Below are 18,968 nucleotides of genomic sequence, written 5' to 3' on the forward strand. Positions count from 1 at the left end.
TGACTTCTCCCCCTTTCTGTTATGTCTCCACAGACATTTCAGCCTCTCTCGGTGCCGCTCCGAAGGACCAACCGCAAAGCCACGTTCACGCTTTTGCAGCGCGCTCCCAGATGATGCAGGCAGGAGCCAGCCACGCTCGAGCACATCCCCACCAGCAGATCCCCACCTCACAGCCGCCCGCACCATGAATTGCTGCAGGCCCTACAAGAATTCAGCATCTCTTTTTTATGGAGCAAGAAGGATGGTTTGCTGCTGAGCTAGGCATGGCAGTACTGCAGCTTGCATATTCATTTTTTTAAATAGAGGTGGAAGGAGCATGGAGACTTAGGTGAAACATCTGCAAAAGGGATCTCCAGGCCATTAGCAAGCGCAGCTACGGCTTTCCGGTGCTGGGTTCCCCAAGGAGCACTGAGCAAGTACCCATAGGAAGCGACCATAGAATTTAACCAGCATTTTACATGCTCTGCAAAATACGTTACACAGGAAGTTAAACTCCCTCCTTAGGGGCAGGAGGCAGACAGGAGAGCAGTCTGAATCCCCTTCCAGTCGGGAGTGGACAGGCCTTACTGAAACACTGAGTTTTCAGTGGCAGAAGGGAATCTGCAGCAACGGTCTCACTCCATCACCGAGGGCAGCCTACCAGACAAGTTAACGTAGGCAAAGACACCGCTTTCCCTGTGGCAGCATGCATCTGCCCCGCACGGTTTTCACTAGTTTAAGCCAAAGCTTTTACAGTCCTGGAACTGCGTTTGTGTTTCTGTTAATTCAATATTCACTGGGCAGACGGATGGATGCACAGACTGATAGCTCCATCCCTGTATTCATGAGGGCGGAACTCAAAACTTCGGTTTGAGTAAATCAGTTCACTCATGTATAATTTAAACATTACTTCCTTCCCATTTCAGGGAGCTTTGGAGTTTGGGAGATGGCTAAACACAATGAAATTAGAGCAGGAGACTCATTTTGCCTGCGGCCGAGGGAGAGAGAGAGATTTGCTCAACTCCATTCAGATAAACTGGACTCGTGCTGGTGCTGCCAGGGAAGAGACCAGCTCACTGCAATCACGAGCAGCTCCACACTCGGGGCTTGGTGGGCCTGATGAAACGGTGCGATGGTGCAGGGAGGTGCCAGGCTGCCTACCAGGATACCAGCACTTGGCTCTGCATCACACTGAGCCCTAAAACCTCCCACCAAACCAGCAGTGGCTTTATATATGCAGTGTCTGCACAGGAAAGGGGAGAGTGCCATCATCTAGCTCCTCATGCAAAGCTGAGCAGAAGAAACTCGAGAAGAAAACACAAAGGTAGAAAAGCCCGTGTTGACTAGAATCAAAAGGTGAAGATGTAACAGATTAGTCCCTACTGAAGCTGAATTTCAGAGCAAGGCTCTGCGCAGAAGGCTTTGGCATTGTACCTGTTGCTAAATGTTTCTCCAGATTCGCCCAGCTGACCCATGAACTGCAGATGAGAATACACCCTTTGCCCATTTAACCGGCTTCCTGTTTGTGGTAGACATTATCCCTTGCACACTTCTTCACATTTTCATAAGCCCTTTTACGCAATTCTAAATTCTCTTGCCATACAGAAAATAAAACTGAGGTGAGTACCGAACAGATCCAAAAGGAAACTTCCACTGTTGATACCCAGGATACACAGGGACCCCCAACAAAATGAGGGAGCCTGAAAAAGCAGTCATCTTCCAAAACAAGGTCATGCTTTGATGCAGGATAGCTGTTTCCCCAATCTTCTCAAGTATTTGGCACCGACTGTCACCTTTATAATACAGAAATATCTGCCGTTACATGTAGATTATTTAAGCTGTTCAGTAGTCAGTTGAAAGCAGTTAATTATATGTAAGAACATTTAATTACTATCCAGTAGCAGATGTAGGTACTCTAATACCACAGTGATGAGCTAAAATGCAACAGCACAGGCAGATTCAGGGGTCTACACCCATACACACCCCATTAATGTCAGCTGAACAACGTCAAGCTGCTGGCTGCCATCCTTCGTGAGGATGCTGGGAGGCAACGACTTCATGACGCTTGTGACATTACTTTGCGTTCCCGATTAGTCAATTTAGTTAGTAGAGATGCCTCAGGATCTTTACAGTTGTGACATTTCTCTTCAAAATCCTTTCCTTCTCCAAAAATCCTTAGGTAAAAAAGCATGGCTGCTCGTCATCTGAGCATAAGAACAGAAATCAGCAGCCAGCATTTAATTGTTTATATCTTGAGACAAAGATAGTGTCTAAATAATTGTCTATTGTATCCCAGAGACAGTACAGGAAAGCTCTTCCCCTAGCTGGGAGCCTACAGGTCACACATGCTTCTGCCATAACATTTGCTATAAATAATCTTCGGTTGAGCAAAGGTTTGTGCTAGTTACAAAGCAAGAGTAAGGCAGGCACCGTGCTCCTATCGGTTTCAGCCATTAGCTCTCCCCAGAGAGTGCATATCCTACCCTATTGTTCCTGCTCAAATGTTTGAAAAAATTATTTTTTCCTTGCTTCTTTTGTTTGGGGAGTTTATTTATGTTTCCTCTTTGACATGGAATTACTACTAGAAAAAGTAAGTGCCATCTTGCAAGGCAACTCACCGATGCCAATATTGAAATTAGGTGCAGAGGGTCACATTTGTAGATCCATTGCCATAGTTACAGACCTTGCAATCTGTGTTGCTGTGTTCATGTATGTTCAAGTGCGTTCAGCTCACGATCAGAAACTAAGAGCCATGTGCCAACGACGGCCCCAAATTCACATGCAAAGACAGAGAGCACATGCAGCAACCGGTTCTGCTCAAACATTTCCAAGAATTATTTCAGCATATTACTCAGCAACACCCTTACACTACCCTGGCAATGTCAAAGGGCATCTCACACGTACTTGACTGCCTCCCTCTCAGCCCTGTTTCTATCTCCAGACAGACATCAAGTGACCTAATCCTTTTAGGCAGCTAGATGGCTGGGATTTCCCCTGTACCTCTTTCCCCCAGGCCCTTTTTCCTTACAGCAGTTTGAACAGGAACCGTCACTTCTTTCAGGTTTCTCCATCAAACAGGCCAAACACATCGTGGTGTCAAAGGAGGGAAATGGAAAGACGACGACGCGGGCTGGAAGGCTGCTCCCAGCGCTCATAAACAGGCTGCTGGGAACAAACCTGCCGCACAGCCTTGCTTTACAGCGCAGCAAACCCCAACGACCAACGCTTCCTTTAAATACGAACGCAACAGCATAGCACTGCACAGTTGGTTGCTGGTTTGCTCTCGATTCCCCAAGCACCACGTTATAGAAAATCTAATTCATCAAGCAAAGCCTCTTTACCAGAAGGTGAGGTATAGCCTTACCGCACGCTGAAATTGGTGGCAATTCTCAGACTGGAGCCCAGTGTACCAGGAGTACAAGTGTCTTTACCTCCAAGAGCTAACGATTGCTTTAGGAGTCTTCTGCACTGCTTTTGGGTAAAATCAACCCAGTTTCTGGGTATTTGGGGGTTTGATGTTCCACCGGCCAATGACACCTGCTGGGCGTTCGGCCGCTGTCATGCTCTAAGATATCCAACTCGAGGAGGCAGGTGGCCTTGCACAAAACTGCTTTCGGGCATGTGAAAAATCTAATCTTCTGTTTCTAGAGAAGCATCACGACTGCTGGGTGCCCAGCCTGCTCTCTGGCTGGGGCTTTTCACCCCAGAGAGGCACAGAGCTTTTAGGGGTCTGACACCCACCCACGCCTTACTTTTCCCTCACAAGGCAGGCATATCATCAAACACAGGCATGCAGACACCTTTCTCCTGCCTTCCTCCCTCAATGACAACAACAACAAATAATCCTTTTTTGCATCCAGAGCCATTACACGCTGGCCGTGACCATACGGTTAGCCCAGGCTGGCGCACACAGTGGTTGTTTCGCAGGAGCTATCAGTGGGTGGGTGGTGTTTGGAGCCCAGTTTTGGTGGCAACGGTGCCTTTGCTGTAGGTGTTATCCTGCACTTGTGCAGTCCAGCTCAGCCAGAGCTGGCCCCCACATGCACATCTTATAATCCAAGACTTTAAAACCTTAGTTTGGCAATGCAAGCCTGCCCTGCCGACCCAATACGGATACAAAACCAAAAAAACAGCTTTTAAGCAGGCACTGGGAGCGCATCCCCTGTCTGGACCGCTGTGCGGTCTCACCGACACGGCTTTTCCCTGCAAAAGGGGCTGTCAGCTCATATTCCTCACGCACCAGGGCCCCGCTCGAGCCAACCACACTCCGCTGGGCGACAGCGGCAGCAGCCGGCTCTGAACATAGGGAAGCAACATCGGATTCAATTAGCATCATTACCGATGAGCTTTTTCATCTTCCAGCTGTGCCCCTGCCATGCACCCCGGCTGCTGGGATGGAGCTGTGCTTGTGTAGGTGGCCACATGGTTGTGTCTCCTCTGCCTTCCCACCCTGCCCTCCTCAAGGATACACTTATCCCTTTTTTTAGGGTTAAAACCCCAGCTGAGCAGGAACAGCTAAAAGCTCCCTTTATCACCATTTACAGAACAAAGCCTGAATCTTTTTTTAACAAGATGGGAATTTTGTTCCAAGTATTAGGCATATTTTTATTTCACCCTTCTCTGTATTCTGTTAAGTGTCTCCAATAACTCCTCTTCAACAACAAGTGAATTTATTGCTAAGGGTGGCAAGGGACTAAACAAAAACCATAAGCAGGAAAGGACAGGACCAGTCACCTTGACGGTACCTGTCACATTCCCTGTGAAGGTGCATCTCCCCATCCCCACGGGTGAACCCAGCACGCTTACATCTTCACCAGTGCTTTAAAAGCACAAACAGTTTGGGAACACGTGCAAGCAATATCTAGTTTTGCAAGAAATTGCACATCAGGGACATACAAACATTGCTATCATGCAAAAACCCAACACGCTGATTTGCCAGCTCACGTCACACAAACGTGAATTCTTTACATGTTACAGCATTTAGGTAACATCAAGCAGCAGCAATACCACTGCCAGAGCTCAGGAAGGCTCTGGACCTTCACAGCAGCAGGGCACAGGCAAGCTGGCATCAAACTGCAAATACAGTAGCACACCTTGGAAAAGACAAGTATATACATTTCTGCAAGGACACGCACCCTGCTGGAGGCACAGGACAGACCAGCCCACAGTGAGCTGAGGTGCTCCAGCTCATGTTTTCTCCGTGATTAGGTTCAAACCCTGCTCAGCTGGTGCAAGAGCTGCAGAAACTCCCACGCTGGCGCTCGACCTGCCCGCACAGGCAGGGCAGGGCTGGCCCTGGCTCCAGCTCACCGGCGCTGCCAGGGTTTACAAAATCTGCTGAGTTTTCTGGATGTTATTCCAGTGTTGTGTCTTATTTGGCTGGAGCTAGTACTCAGTACCGAGGCAAAACCACCTTGGCTTCCAGACCATATGCTGGATCTTTGCTACGTGCTGACATGTTTCCTTCCTGTAGTAAAACGAACAGGCTCTCCCATACATAGGCTACATCACCGCCTTGAAATAAAAATCTTTAAGGAGTCAATCCTTCCTGTCCATCCCACTTGAGAAGCATCAAAAGAGCATTCTGAACTGTGGTCATACCCAACCATTTGGCACACGGGCTGCGAAATTCCAGAGGACATCGGGTTGCAGATGGCAAATATTTTGACAGGTTCCCAGTCCCAGTAACAGCACCTTCCCACAACTGTTGTGATTCACCATTCCCATCACAGCCATGGAAAAAATGACCCCTTCTTCCTTCAGAGGAGACAAAAGAAGTGCTTAAGAAAAAGTGCTTAAGAAAAAGTGCTTAAGAATATGGGCTTGTCCAGTAGAAAATCCAAGCAAAAATCAATTCCCACAGAAGCCAGAGGGATTGTCCATTTACTTTAATTGCTCTTGGGCTTTTTCTTGTCTGTCTTTGAATACGTGCTCCCCCTTTCCCGGAGCAGCGTGCAAACACGAGCGAGGGCCCCAGCGGATGGCAGGGAAGCCATCGCTGGCATTAGCAGAACAGCCGCTATTTCACAACTACTCGCAGCAAGAAAATCAAGAAACCCGACGCAGTCAGCATGCCAAAAATAACCTCCCCAAAAGATGCAGCAATTGGGAAGGGTTGCAAAGAGCTACCCTTGGCACACGGGCAGGCGGATGCTTCGGTCCTGACAGCATCGGCTGAGGGTGTGGATACAGAAACGCACATCAGGCAACGACCGCTCTGCCCCGCGGCCCCGCACGGGTGATGAAAACAGGTCCAGGGAAGTCAGGAATGAGGCAGCAAGGGAAGCGCCCACGTACCCAATTAAACCCATCTTTTTGATCCTCACGTGAAAGGCATACGCCCATGTTCAGTTTGTTTTCAGTCTCGAAAGAAGACTGCGTTGAACTTCCCTCCCAAGCCGCACCTCCTCGTCCCATCTCTGGAAAGGGGGACTCCGACTCCCTGCTTCCCCAGCCTCAATGGTGGTTGGACACAATAGCGAGAAGGAGCAAAGGAAGAGATAAATTAAATAAACATCTAATTTGGGAGCTGGGTTATATGCCGAATATGAAGTTCTGACCCATTGCTACAGCAACGTGGCTCCACAGCCTCCAGGCCAAATCTGGCTGTCGTTTATCCAGCTCAAAGCGTGGTCTCCCCATACCCTCATAGCTAGAAATCACAATTTAAGCCACATGAGGCTGAACCCCAGCTTGTTACCAGCAGCAGAAAGAAACAGAATATTAACACAGGGCTCCACACAGTACTTCACTGGGCTCTTTGCAGAAGATCTTGTCTCAGGTGGCTACTTCTCTAGAAACCCTCCTGTATACTCAGGAAATGCTCACAGCCCATCCATTTCACAGACACCCCTAACAACAGCTCCTACCCCAGCCGTGTCCCGACTGCCAGGGAGCAGAGCTGCACCTTTAGCATAAAAATCAGATTTCCCACTTACATGCTCAAACATGCATTTAGGTGCCTAAACTAAAGTCAAATTAGGGATCTCGATATCCATTCTTGCATCGTATTTATCCTCATGCAGCAGAGGGGATATAAAGAACCGGGGAAACGCAGCACAGAGGGGTTTCTCCAATACCACCAGACAGACCTGGTCTCCAAAGAGAACTTTATACCAAAATCAGTGGCTCCTTCCTGCTCCCAGCAGAAGTTGCACCTCCTTTCCCAAGTGCGTTTGAAGGACGACAGGCAATGCTTTTGCTTTTCTGAACAGTGCCCCAAGGAGCATCTAGCCATCGGATCCGTGTCCCCTGGCTATAGCGTTGCCCAGATCCATGGAGCTGTCCTCCAGCATCCTGTGGTAAAGCTCTTCCCCAAAAAACGCTTCTTTGTGTTTTCAACTCTGTCTTATTAAACATGGTTACGCTGGAGCTGTAAATAAAGGGGAAACTTTCCAGGAATCAAAGCGAGGTGCCTGGAAAGATTACAGAGTAATTATCACTCAGAAAGTTCAAGCCTGAAACCATATGAATAGACTCCCTGTATTTATTATAGACAGTTTATGTGGCGTTGCCCTAATTCTTTATGGGTGCAAACCCTACTGATTATAATCAGAGGAGCATTAAGGAGTACAAACACACCAGCCTGGATCACGCAGGGCTTCCAAATAACCCACTGCTTCCTCCCATGCTCTGGACAAGGGCAAACGCTTCAGAGGAAGGAGGCAAGAACTTCATTAATGAGCAATTATGGAATAATCTGTGCCTTGGAGAAAATTGCTTCTAGCTGTGTCAAACACGGGCTGGCTTATGCCCTGAAATGCATTTATTTATTTCCCTTTTATACAAATATTTCTACCTAATGCAACTCATTATCTTCATAAAAGCTTATTAAAATACTTGGCTTTAACTTACTACGGCAAGAAGTCACAGGGACCAATTACAGACCAGAGAGCAGCCAGAAAGGCAATGCCTGCCCGTGGGGGTTATTACAGGCCCTGCTGTGGTATCCCAGAGTGAGAAAACACCAACCACCAAAGAGTCAGAAGCAAAGATTTGGCTGTTGCTCCAGCAGATCCCTTCTGCAGGATGCTTGTTGGCGAGCACCAACTCACTTCGCGCAGTTCACAGCATCGGGCCTGGGCAGAGGGTCCCGCTGCGCAGCCCAGCTGAGGAATTCAGCTCCCTGCTTGCCAAACAACCCACGCGCTCAGATGCCTGCTCATTTCCATCAGGCTTTTGTGGCCCCCTTTTCTCTTGCCTCCCCAACGTGCTGCCTTTGCTGCCGGCAGCGGGAAGCGCTCTGCATGATCCGTGTACCACCGGGCATGAAGCATCGCTCACGGCAGAAGGTGCGGCTGGGCCTGCAAGGTGATGGAAAGAGCAGGAGACTGGTAACGTCCTTGTACACCATAATTAGACAACGAAGTTGCTCTGCAGCTAAATGCTTCTTACACAAGCCCCAAACGCGGGGCGGTTTGCAGTGCCGCTTTTTTGCTCTCCCTGCAGCGAGGTAACTGCACCAGAGACGCCGTTTGAGGCACGCAGCCACCCCAAACCTTGCTCTCCATAGCTGAAGTGGCGACCCGCAGCGCCACAGGACTGCCCTGCCGCCCTTATTCAGAAGGGCACCACCTCGCCCCAGCGACTCACTGACTTTTTTCCTGGTTTTCCTTCCTCTCAGCAGCCCACTCTTAGGAACGGGAGCGGAGCCTATTCACTTCAGTTGTATTGTTCAGCGGTGGCGAGAGCTCCGGCGCTGTGTTTGCAATCGGGAAACCTGAAATGATTTCTTTATCGTAAGCAATTGCGGCTGATCCCACCCCACCTGTCACGGGCCCGTGCTGGAACCCAGCAAACCTTCTTGTGGCTCTGCTTTAGGTTCAGTTTGTTCACTCAAAAGGAATTAAAAACCAAGCAGAAGGGAGTTTAAGATCCATCTTCATTCCCGTTAGAATATTTAAGGCTTGGCCTTAAAAATCTTCCTTTGCAGGAGTAGAAACCTCCATACAGCAGCATTTCTGTAGCAAGGGTGTTTCCTTGCTATGAAGCTGAGAAAGCTTTCCATGCAAATAGTTCCCCCCAGCCTGTAGAGCTTTCCAGCTCTTGAAACTCCATGCCATTTTCCCAATTCTGCCAGAGTTACGTGGGAAAATGAAGATACTTTACTTTCTGGGGAGCGTGAGGTACCCACGCAGGTCAGAAGTAAAACCTACCACCATCACCGCTGCGTGCAGCAGCCCTGAGAGCAGGGCACCGCCGGATCCTGTTCCACATCAGGAAACAAAACGTGGTGGCAACATGAAAGGTCACCCGAAGCCACCAGGTCTGAGCTGGGGAAGCGATGAGACTCGTGGCACTCTCCCAGCTCCAGCCCAGGTCAAAGCAAAGCCCCACATTGTCTCAGCTTCCACTTCAATATATCTTAACTCAGCACCTGTCTTCAAGGCCAAGGTCTTTGCCATCCTGGAGCCATCTCCTTTGTAACTGAAGAGATAATTCATGGGAAACAGCCTAAAATGAACCCAACCCATCTGGTTGCAGAGACACCCTACACAAACTATACTCAGATGTTCTTTTCATCATTTAACTAAATGTTAACTTTTAAATTTAGCTAAAGGACTGTGGAAAAGTCGCCTTGGGAATTGCTGCTCAAAGCTCCTAGTGTGGAGCAGGAGAGTCCCTGGAGAAACCAGCTCCCTACAAAAGCCTCTTATTGCTCCGCTAAGACTGGAGGAGCAATAACAGGAAGAAATTGTTTTGGTAGGACCAATACACCACATAAAGTAAACTCATCAGCCACTGTTGTATAAAATCTCACTGCAAAACACACGCAGCCATCATCCCCCGTGGCTGTGGACAGCATCCCCTGGGCTCCAGTGGGTCCCGTGCATCCGCCCCGGCCGCACTCAGCCTGCTTGGCATTGCCCGTCCCATGGAGCCGCACACGGCACGGTGCGAAAATGCTTAGAGGCCACCACCGCGAGCCCTACTTCTTCTCCTGGCTCTCCCCGTCATCTCTAAGCAGACACTCTGAGCGTGATCGCAGAGGGTCACCGAGGGACACGGTGCGCGTGGCTCGCCTGCTCTCGCTGCTGCTGGTGTCTTCAGCTCCAGTCTGCGGCGTGGAAATCGGAGAGCTGAGCAGAAGTTCAGGGTGTGCTCTGCGCCCAGGAACACTGTTGAACTCCCTACAGCAGAAGGGATGGATGGCAGGACGGTAACGGGCTCTGCGGCTGGTGCTTTTGCTCACCGGGAAGCACCCTTCCAGTGCAAACCCAACTCCTTGTGCTGCTCAGAAACCCGGTGGATGCTCTCTTCTTCCTCCTCCTCCTCGCTCTCCACTGTGCTGCCCGAGCTCAGGCTGGACCCTGGTGCCACCCTCCAGCCACGCAGCCGGCGGGAGCCTCTACACCAGCGTGGGCGAAGGAGGCCAGGCACTGCCGTGGTGCCGCCGTGAAGCCCAACACCAACCACGTGGCTGAAGCTGAGAAGCTGGAGGCTCCACGACTGCATCGCTCTGGCTAGACGTGTGACTTCATACCACTTCAGCTAAACAATTCCAGCGCTGAGGGCAGATGCTCACATCGGTGGCATTGTTCTTACACACAATAGGCATTTTTTATACCCGCAAGTGAAACGGGGCAATTTTAAACTGATTAATAGTTCTCTCAAACAAGTCTCTGAGTGTATGGGAGGCCTCTGGCAGACAATGTCAACCCAGTTTCAGTGGGATGGCATCAGCTGCAACCCCGCGCCAGCCCGGCGTAAGAGCAGCAAGAGCAAATGAGCTACAACCGCTCCCAGTGTGGCTTGTTCAGACGGGGGACGCAGGACCGCTACCGCCAGGCTCCCCGTCCCTCTGCCAGGCACGCGCTTTGCTCTGCTCATCTCCGTAGCATCAGAGAAGCCTTTTAGCTCGCTTTCTCATGCCAGTGCACAGCGGTGTTAGCCATCCTGTTTCCACAAACCCAGCAGACCCCTCAAACCGAAGCCAGCGTCTCTTGAAGTGAAGATACTGGCAGTTTGCTGCAGCAGCGAAGGAGCCGGCGTGCATCTCCTGCTGCCTCGCCAGCTGGGCGAGGACACCCTCACCAGCCGGTGCTAGACCCAAGGGGGCTCACCTCCTCACACTGAAGCACGGCATCTGGACGAGCCTCCAGCAGCAAATTCACCCCCAGCGCAAGGCAGGCTGCTGGCAGCTCCGTGCACCCCGAGCGCGGAGGGGCTGGCTGCCTGCGCAGGCTCCCCGGGGCTTTACTGGGGCAGCAAAAGCTCAGCTCTTGGGGTGCAGAGTTTGCAAAAGCCCTGAGAACTTCCATGCTTAATTCTGCCCCGGCGTGCGGCGGTGGAGGAAGACATGCGGCTTCACTCTTTACGCCTGCCCTGGTTTGGTGTTTTCCCTCTTTTGGGATGGCAGCCAAAAGCAAACGGGAGCAGAGAGCCTGGGCAGCAACCCGAGGGGAGAGCAACTGTCCCCCCAGCGAGGGGGAGCGCGGTTGGGACAGCAAAGCTTTCAAATCCTCTTGCTTTTGCTGGCGGAGGAGTCGTAACCAAAACATTACACAAAGCCCTGCGCGAGAGGGCCTGCGGCTCACAGGGGTGAGGAACGGTGTTTTGCAACTTGGATAGCGCAGCCTGGGAAACACGGCTATCGCTGCCAACCATCTAAGCCACAAGGATTAGTTAAGAGAAAAAAAACCAAAGCGAAAGCAAACACAGGCAGCGCAGCGTTCGCTCCAGCACTCAGATAAGAAACTGAGGCACGGACAGGTTAACAGGCCTCCTCGGTGATGCCACGAGACCGCGGCAGATGAAAACAGAGTCTGCCACGTGCTGTACCTGCCTATCTACGCCTGTGCAATCCAGGCCACATTTTTTGGCATCTCAAAGGCAGGGTTTTCATGGGTTTCTGTATCTCCCATGCACCCGCATACGCTGATTTTGTATCACTCAATGCGTCTGCTACGCATTACCTGCAAGCAGGAGCGGGCTAAGCAACAAGAAGCTGCAAACTGTGATGAGGGACCATGCCCCGACTACGGTTTCACTCCAAGTTTTCCTTAACCCTGAGGATTCCCATGAAAAACCCGAGCGGTGAGTTTGAGCAGAAACGCAGGGATCTGGGCTAAGCGTGAACTCTGTGCAAAACCAGCTTTGAGCTTCGCCGCTCTGCCAGCAGCCCGGGATACTCTGCAACATCCTTTTAATGCAGCGAGACATTTTAGGATGTGAGCAAGACTGAATCCTGCTCTTACCCCAAACAATAGGCTCTGCAATAATGGTGCAACCAGAATTTCCTGTGCAGCGGCGCGCGCCAGCTCCCGGGAAAAAATACCATGGGAAAGCACTGCCACGAGAAAAGCTGCTTTGCAGTGTACCAGGGCAACTCCTCGAGGCTCCCGGGGACACTGTTTTTCCAACAAGCAAAGCACCACAACCAAGTCCAGGCTGGGAAGCAGGCAAAACCTGCGGGAAGCGGCTCGAAACAGAAGCCACACAGCCTGGGAACGGCTGTGGATAATTCATTATCGCACCGAGCCTTTTGCAACATCTGGACGCAGCTTTCTCTCACGGACATGTCACTACCCCGCACAGTCCTTGTGAAAACATCAGGTTGGAGCAGGATGTGATTTGGAAGGCTTCAATCTCAGGGGCGAACCTGAACATCGCCACTCTCGCGGTGCAAGAAGCTCAGGAGCAGGGCTGGCCCAGTGCATCTCTCACAGTAAGGCAACTGGTCCACAGCTGGCTCCGGTCCCGGTAAAAAAAGAGCGACCGTTGGCACTGCATCAGACACTCAAAATGCTCCGGTACCGACCTGTTGGAGCTTCTACCGAGAACGAGGGATCAAAATGGACTGCCATCCCAAAGACAAAGAAAAGCAAATTAAAAACTCCTACAGCAAAAGAGGAACTGCGTATTTCCCAACCCTGCTGGGCTCATGGATTTGAGGAGAGATGGGGAGAATTCTTAGTGAAACAGGAAAGGACCGAACCTGTGTGCTCAGCACAGACACCACCAGCGTCCTGCCCCAAGCTCAAGAGCTTTTTGCCTTTCCATCTGACATCACGAAACAAAGAGGGGCAGAAACCATTTCTACGAAGTTTTTTTGGCCCTGAAGTTACTTACTTGCCTAAAAGCATCCATAGTAAAATACGGAAAGTCCAAGCATCTTCTTTTACCTCCAGCAGCACCTGCCCTTACACTGCACGGCATCAGCCCAGGATGCCCCTTGCCATGGACGTGCAGAAAGCTCAGCATTTAGTTCAAGAGGAAAAAGGTCAGAAAACAGGAGATGGCACCTGAGCCTGGCTTAGCAGCAATCCCGAACAACTCTGGATGCTTCAGGAGACCTCTTGGAACTAACACAACTGGCCAAATTTAGTCCCTTACTGCTGAATTTAGCACGTGTAGAGTGCAAATTCTTGCAAAGCACATCAGTACGGGCTGTTTAGAGACCCAGCGCTGGGGTCTTTGCTCCAGATGTATGCTGAAACACAAACACAACAAGACAACCAATTTTCAAGAAAAAAACTGTACATCCAGCAGCTGGCATGTTGAACAGGAGACTGGTAAAGCAGAAGAAAGAGGATTTCACTCCATTTCTTCCATCAGCTCACTTAACTTGTCTCGGTCTTGTTCTCTCTGGCTATGAAGAGAGGATGAGAGGCGTCACACAGCAGGTCCCACCAGCCGAGGTTGCGGCCGAGCGCCCCGAAGGGCAGGACTGCCCCCCGCCAGCACGGGGGGACACAAACCCCCGCCAACCTCTCACAAATAGTCAGCCGCACCTTCAGCAGAGAGATGTTTAAAGACAAAGAAAACTAAAAACCTTGATCTCAAGATGAAGGAGGGCCTCTGGGTTTGGGATGGGGACAGAAGAGATGAGGACAGAGCCGGTGCAGCCAGAGAGCGCATGCTGGCTGGGACCCCAAATCTAAAACACGCCCCACACAAGAAAATCGCCCTCCAGAGCCCGAGCAAAGCTCCTCGGTGTTTCCACAGTGAAGGACCGGCTTTACTGGCCACGCGCGTGCAGCTTGGGTCAGGACGAGCAACGGGCAGCTCGGGAACGTGTTCAAACGAAGGGAGAGGCAGAGCTGCGGGTCCCTGATGGGGCGATGCCTCTTTCCAGAGAGGAAGAGTGGAGAAACCATGTGCAAGAACATCAGAGCAGCCTCAAGCTCTCAGAGCTCAACTTACAGCAAAAAAGCCGTTTACTGGGAGATAACCGGAAAGTGCATTTTAAGTGATTTCATTGGGGGGAAAAAAAAAAAATCCAACACTACTCCATGATTTCTTATTTTAACGGCCAGCCTGCAGGCTGCAGCGAGACACGTAACTGGTCTCCCTGCACTCAGCTCCCCGCAAGCAACGCCCCAAAATTCATTTGTTACCGTGTAGGTGCACAATAATTTTGTTCTACCATTCAGGCACCGGGGAACTCTGCCCCAAAAGATTGTGGTTTCCAAACGTGCATCGCTGCCTGCTTAATTATCAAGCCGAGCTCATCCTGCCCATCTCCCATGCTACTGAAATCCTTTATGATGTTTGCAAAATGCCCCCTTCTGGCAAATTATAACTCAGGTTTTCGGGTCATATTGTGTAGATGAAGAAAACTCCAATAAATCTGTCATTTAACGGAAAATTAATGCTGCATCCTAATGTCAGCACCGAAGACAGAAATAACCCCTTTTCCACAGACAGCTATTGCACGTTTGATGTAAGAAGGCCAAATACAACAAACCTTACATAAAAAAAAAAAGCCCCACAAAAATCAAAGCGGGTGATGCTGACGCCCTGAAACACAGCTGGCGAGAGGCCACTGGACAAGACACGTGCTCGAGTCCCTGGCTGGAGGTGCTGGCAGGAACCCGGTCCGTGGAGGAGGCCAGGGTGGGAGCAGCACCCGCCCGACCCGGGCGGCAGCGGCCACGCAGGCGGTGGAGCAGCAGCAGTGCTGCTTTTGCATTTTGTTTGCTCCTTCTATTTCTCCTGGGTTTTACCCGTGTTATTTATGGGAGGCTTTTTTTTTTTTTTTAGCAAGGCAGAGTAATTTTATTAAATCAGCTAATATTATTGCAAAAACCGGAGAAGCCTTTGAGATCACAAGACACAAACAAACAGCCGGGTAAATACAGGCAGAAATAACTGCTCCAAGTGTAACCAGGTTGCAGTAATGAGCTGGGTGGTTTTCAGCTCCTGGCCTCAGATCCTCGGGATTCCTGAGACTATTTCTGAGAGGTCTTAGCAAAATAAGTCCAAAAGCAAACCCATTCTCATCCCTCACCTGGAAGTTTCACAGGAGCCTGCAAGCTGAGAAGAATAAAAAGCCACTGTACAGGACGGTTGAGAGCAATTAGTGCTCAGGAAAATGAGCAGTAACAGTGGTGGGAGAACAACATGGAAAGAAATACCATTTGCAACAGGTATGGGACAAACTGAAAACGGAGCAAAAAGCCAGAAAATGAACCCGTTGCACCCATGACTTTTAGCACCCAGGACCAGGACTGTAGTTTCCAGACTCATCGTCTCAAGGCAGACCTTTCCCCTGTGCTTCCAACGGAACTCATCAGGAGGCTCCCCTGAAGGAGACGATGCATCTTCCCTTCCCACGTACGTGTGATGCACCTGCTTCTTCCTCCTCCCACGAGCAGCTTCTCCCCTCGGACCACCGAATCCCTGGTGCCAAAGAGCTCACGTCCCACCTGCGCAAGCGACGGCCACCGCCCGGAGCTCCGGTTTGAGAGTCCCACCAGCAGCTGGCTCTGGGACAGGTCTTCTGTTGCAGCAGGAGAGCATGGCAGCGAACTCGCCACAACCTCTCCGAACGACGGAGCCCATCCTGAGGCCGCGCAGCCACCCGTCCCGCCGCACGTCCCCACCACAGCGGGCATCTGGGCCACCAGTGACACGGGCGTTAGACATAAATTTGGCACTTTCATTTTCCCCAAAGCCAACCAGTGAAGATACTGCGGAAGGAGTGAGCAGCATTCCATAAATATTTGATTTAAACTGTTACAGTACGTGTAGATCCAGCTCGCTGCATCACAGACTGAGGTTTTAATAACCTGTAACCAACGCAGCCGCTAAGCCCCGTGCAAGATGACTTCTGCGCCGCAGCCCGGCCTGATTTAAAAACGGAGCTGGTGCTGGTTTTGCCACGAGCTGTTGTCACTTGGGGGAAAAGTGTCGTGCCTCCTCTTATAATAAAATGCGAGGGAGGAGCGGGGAGGTTATATCAGCTCTTAATCCCTGTATTTTGAACTATCTCATCTAATAAATGTTAAGGTGTAAAACAAAGCCACAGAGGTGGAGATCTGAACACGACATCCGACAGGAACCCTCCAGCCAGGCTCTGCAGACACATGAGTAAGACCTTCTCACTGGGGTTGCCCCATCGGCTTCCCCGGGACTACTAAAACCAGTAAGGACCGAACCCTCCCAACCACAAAACATTCACCACAGCCAAAAGAAATACTCTCCTGGACTCAAACACACTTTGAATCAGCCTGGGTGAGTAATGACCCAGTTCTTGGGCAGTTCACGCGAGCGTAAACCAGGCATAAACTACTGAAATCTGACACACGCGGTGGGAAATAAAACCAGGCTGCGATCAGAATTGGGCCCACAAGAGTAACTGCCCAGCTCAGCTTCGAGTTGGTGCTTCCTCAGCAGCTCAAACAAAAACCAAAACGAACAACAAAGGAACTTTTCCAGTATACAGAGGTTTTTCCCCAAAACTAATGGGAACTCCGCACTTTGTGCTCACATTGGGGCGTGGGGGGGGGGGGTCTGTCCCGCAGGTACCTGCGCAGGGGGGTGACACGCATTTGTCACCTCAGAATACCGAGAAAACGGCTGCGCCGCTCTGCCCTGAGAGCCCCGCTCCGGGGGTGCCGCCGCCCCCGCCCGCCCCGGGACCCGCACCGGAGCCGGAGCCGCCGGCAGTGGAGCCGCCGCGGCGGTGCCGGTCCCGGTGCCGGTCCCGGTGGGGGCCCCGCTCTTACCTCACCGCATGGCACCGGCGCCGCACGCTAACACGGTCCCGGGAAATAACTGCAACTCTCCGCCGGCGTCTTGAAGTTGAAATGTTTAAAAAAATTAAAAAAAAAAAAAAATTTTTTTTTTTTTAAAAAAGCGACTAATGGTGCGAGCTCCTCCGAGAAAAATAAAATTTAAAAAAAAAAAAGGATGGAAAAGGGGGTGCCCGTGCCATGCACGGCCCCGTCCGCCGGGCCGCCCCCAGGACCTGGCTCCCGCCGCCGTCCCGGCTCTGCCCGAGGAGCGCTCCCCGCCGGCCCCGGGACCGGCCCGGGACCCCCGGCCCCGGCCCGGCGCCGGCAGAGCGCTCAGAGAGCGGCGGCGAGGGCCGCCCCGGGCCGGGCGAGGGCTGCCCCGGGGGCCGGCGGCCGCCCGCGGGCAGCGGGGCGCGGGGGGCGCCCGCCGAGGCCCGGCACGGGCCGCGCTGCTCCGCCGCCGCCGCGCATCCCCCGCAGCCCCGTCCCGTCGGGGCCCTCCCGGCGCCGGCCGGTGCTCGCCGCGCCCGGGCGCTGCCCAAAACCGGTAACAATAATAAAAAAGAAAACTTAAAAACTATTCTTTTTTGTTGTTGTTGTTGTTGTTTTTCAGAAGGTCCCAGGCCTGGGTGCGAGCGGGAGCGCGGAGGGAAACTTTCTGCAGCCGGTGCGGCGAGGAGCCGTAGCCGTCCCCGTGCCCCCCCCCCTCCCCGTCGGCAGCCTGCGCGGCGCCGCCCGCCGCCCCGGCCGCTGCGCTCCGCGGGGGAAGCGCGGGGGAGGCTCCGCGCCCGCCGGACCGCTGGCAGCGCCCCGGGGTGACGGGGGCTGCGCCCGGGTGGCGATACCCAGCGGGGCAATTGGAGGGACGGGGGGGGGAAGATGGTTTTTGGGGGGAAGATGCTGACGCCGCTCACCGCAGCCCACGGGGGTTGGGGGGGGGTTGTGTCCCGTCCCCCCCCCCGCTCCCCGCCGTAAGAACAATTAGAGGAAGCGCGGCCACGTCTGCTCCCGGCACCGGTGTGGTGGGGCCACCGCGGTTACAGCCCCGTCCTGCTCCGCAGCAGCCCCCCGTCCCCCACCCGCCCTCCTGTGCGGGGAAACTGAGGCACAGGAACTTGGCATCGAGGAGCTGCCGGGCACCGCGGGCCCAGGCACAAGCCTGGCCACGGCACTGCTGTACGAAAGGGACCTGGCCACCTCCGGCCACCTCTGCGGGGCTCAAGGGCCCCCACCTCCCCGCCCCACCTGGGCCAACATCCCAGCTTTGCAGGCGCCAACGGCAAAAGGACATGGCTTTAGGGACAAGTCAGACCCCACAGGCCGGGTTTCCCCACAGCTTTTCCACCCCTATCGAACAGCCCGTTTGGTGAGAGGTAAACACTACCTCAATCCTATCCAGGCTCCTTATTCCTCAACAGGATGCCATCAGGGGCTGAGCTCACTGTCAACTTCTTTCCAGCTTCTTTTGTCTCCCTCTCTGGAAGGAAAACCACTTCTTTCTCCACCTTCCTCCTCCTCCCACCCAGAGGGAAGGACCTTTTACACAGCCACGAGCCCACCTGGGCAAAACCAGATCCTTTGGGTTTGGCCAGGTGCTTCAAACTACTCATCTGGCAACCCACAGACACCTGGCGAACCAGCACTAAGCCTTACCAGCCCGTTCCCCAACCCCGACACGACACAAGTAGAAGCTCAGCTTCCTATTTCCACCCCAGAAAAACACCCCTGGAGAAAATGAACTTCCGAGCAGCACTGCCTGAAAGCTTGTAACGATGAGGCAGGGCTCTTCCGCCCCGGCCGCGCGTCCCCGCCAGCTCTCTAGAGCCCCTGCAAACCCGACGGTGCTTTCCATCAGCGCCCGGTCTGGAGGTGTTCCCGCACAGATAAATAGGAGATCACACAAATAAAAGATTTGTTTTTAAGAAACAGCCTTTATAACATTAAAAATGTTGGAGGGAAACGAAATCATTATTTAGGGCAAGGCTTAGTGGATTTAATTGCTGCTTTTCCATTGCACGTAATTGATGT

At 52.2% G+C, this 18,968-nt stretch overlaps 1 protein-coding gene across 3 annotated transcripts in view; it reads right to left on the bottom strand.

Annotated features, from left to right (window-relative positions):
- The window catches only part of ARHGEF9 (Cdc42 guanine nucleotide exchange factor 9), a 213,635-nt gene extending 196,112 nt beyond the window's left edge, over window positions 1-17,523 (bottom strand). For all 3 annotated transcript variants that reach the window (XM_075763709.1, XM_075763708.1, XM_075763707.1), the window contains exon 1: window positions 16,932-17,523. The gene's annotated coding sequence lies outside the window, so the exon portion shown is untranslated. The remainder of the gene's footprint in view (window positions 1-16,931) is intronic.
- Between the last annotated feature and the right edge of the window lie 1,445 nt (window positions 17,524-18,968).

This window comes from Balearica regulorum, chromosome 11 (genome assembly GCF_011004875.1).
Source record: "Balearica regulorum gibbericeps isolate bBalReg1 chromosome 11, bBalReg1.pri, whole genome shotgun sequence".
Lineage (NCBI taxonomy): Eukaryota > Metazoa > Chordata > Aves > Gruiformes > Gruidae > Balearica > Balearica regulorum.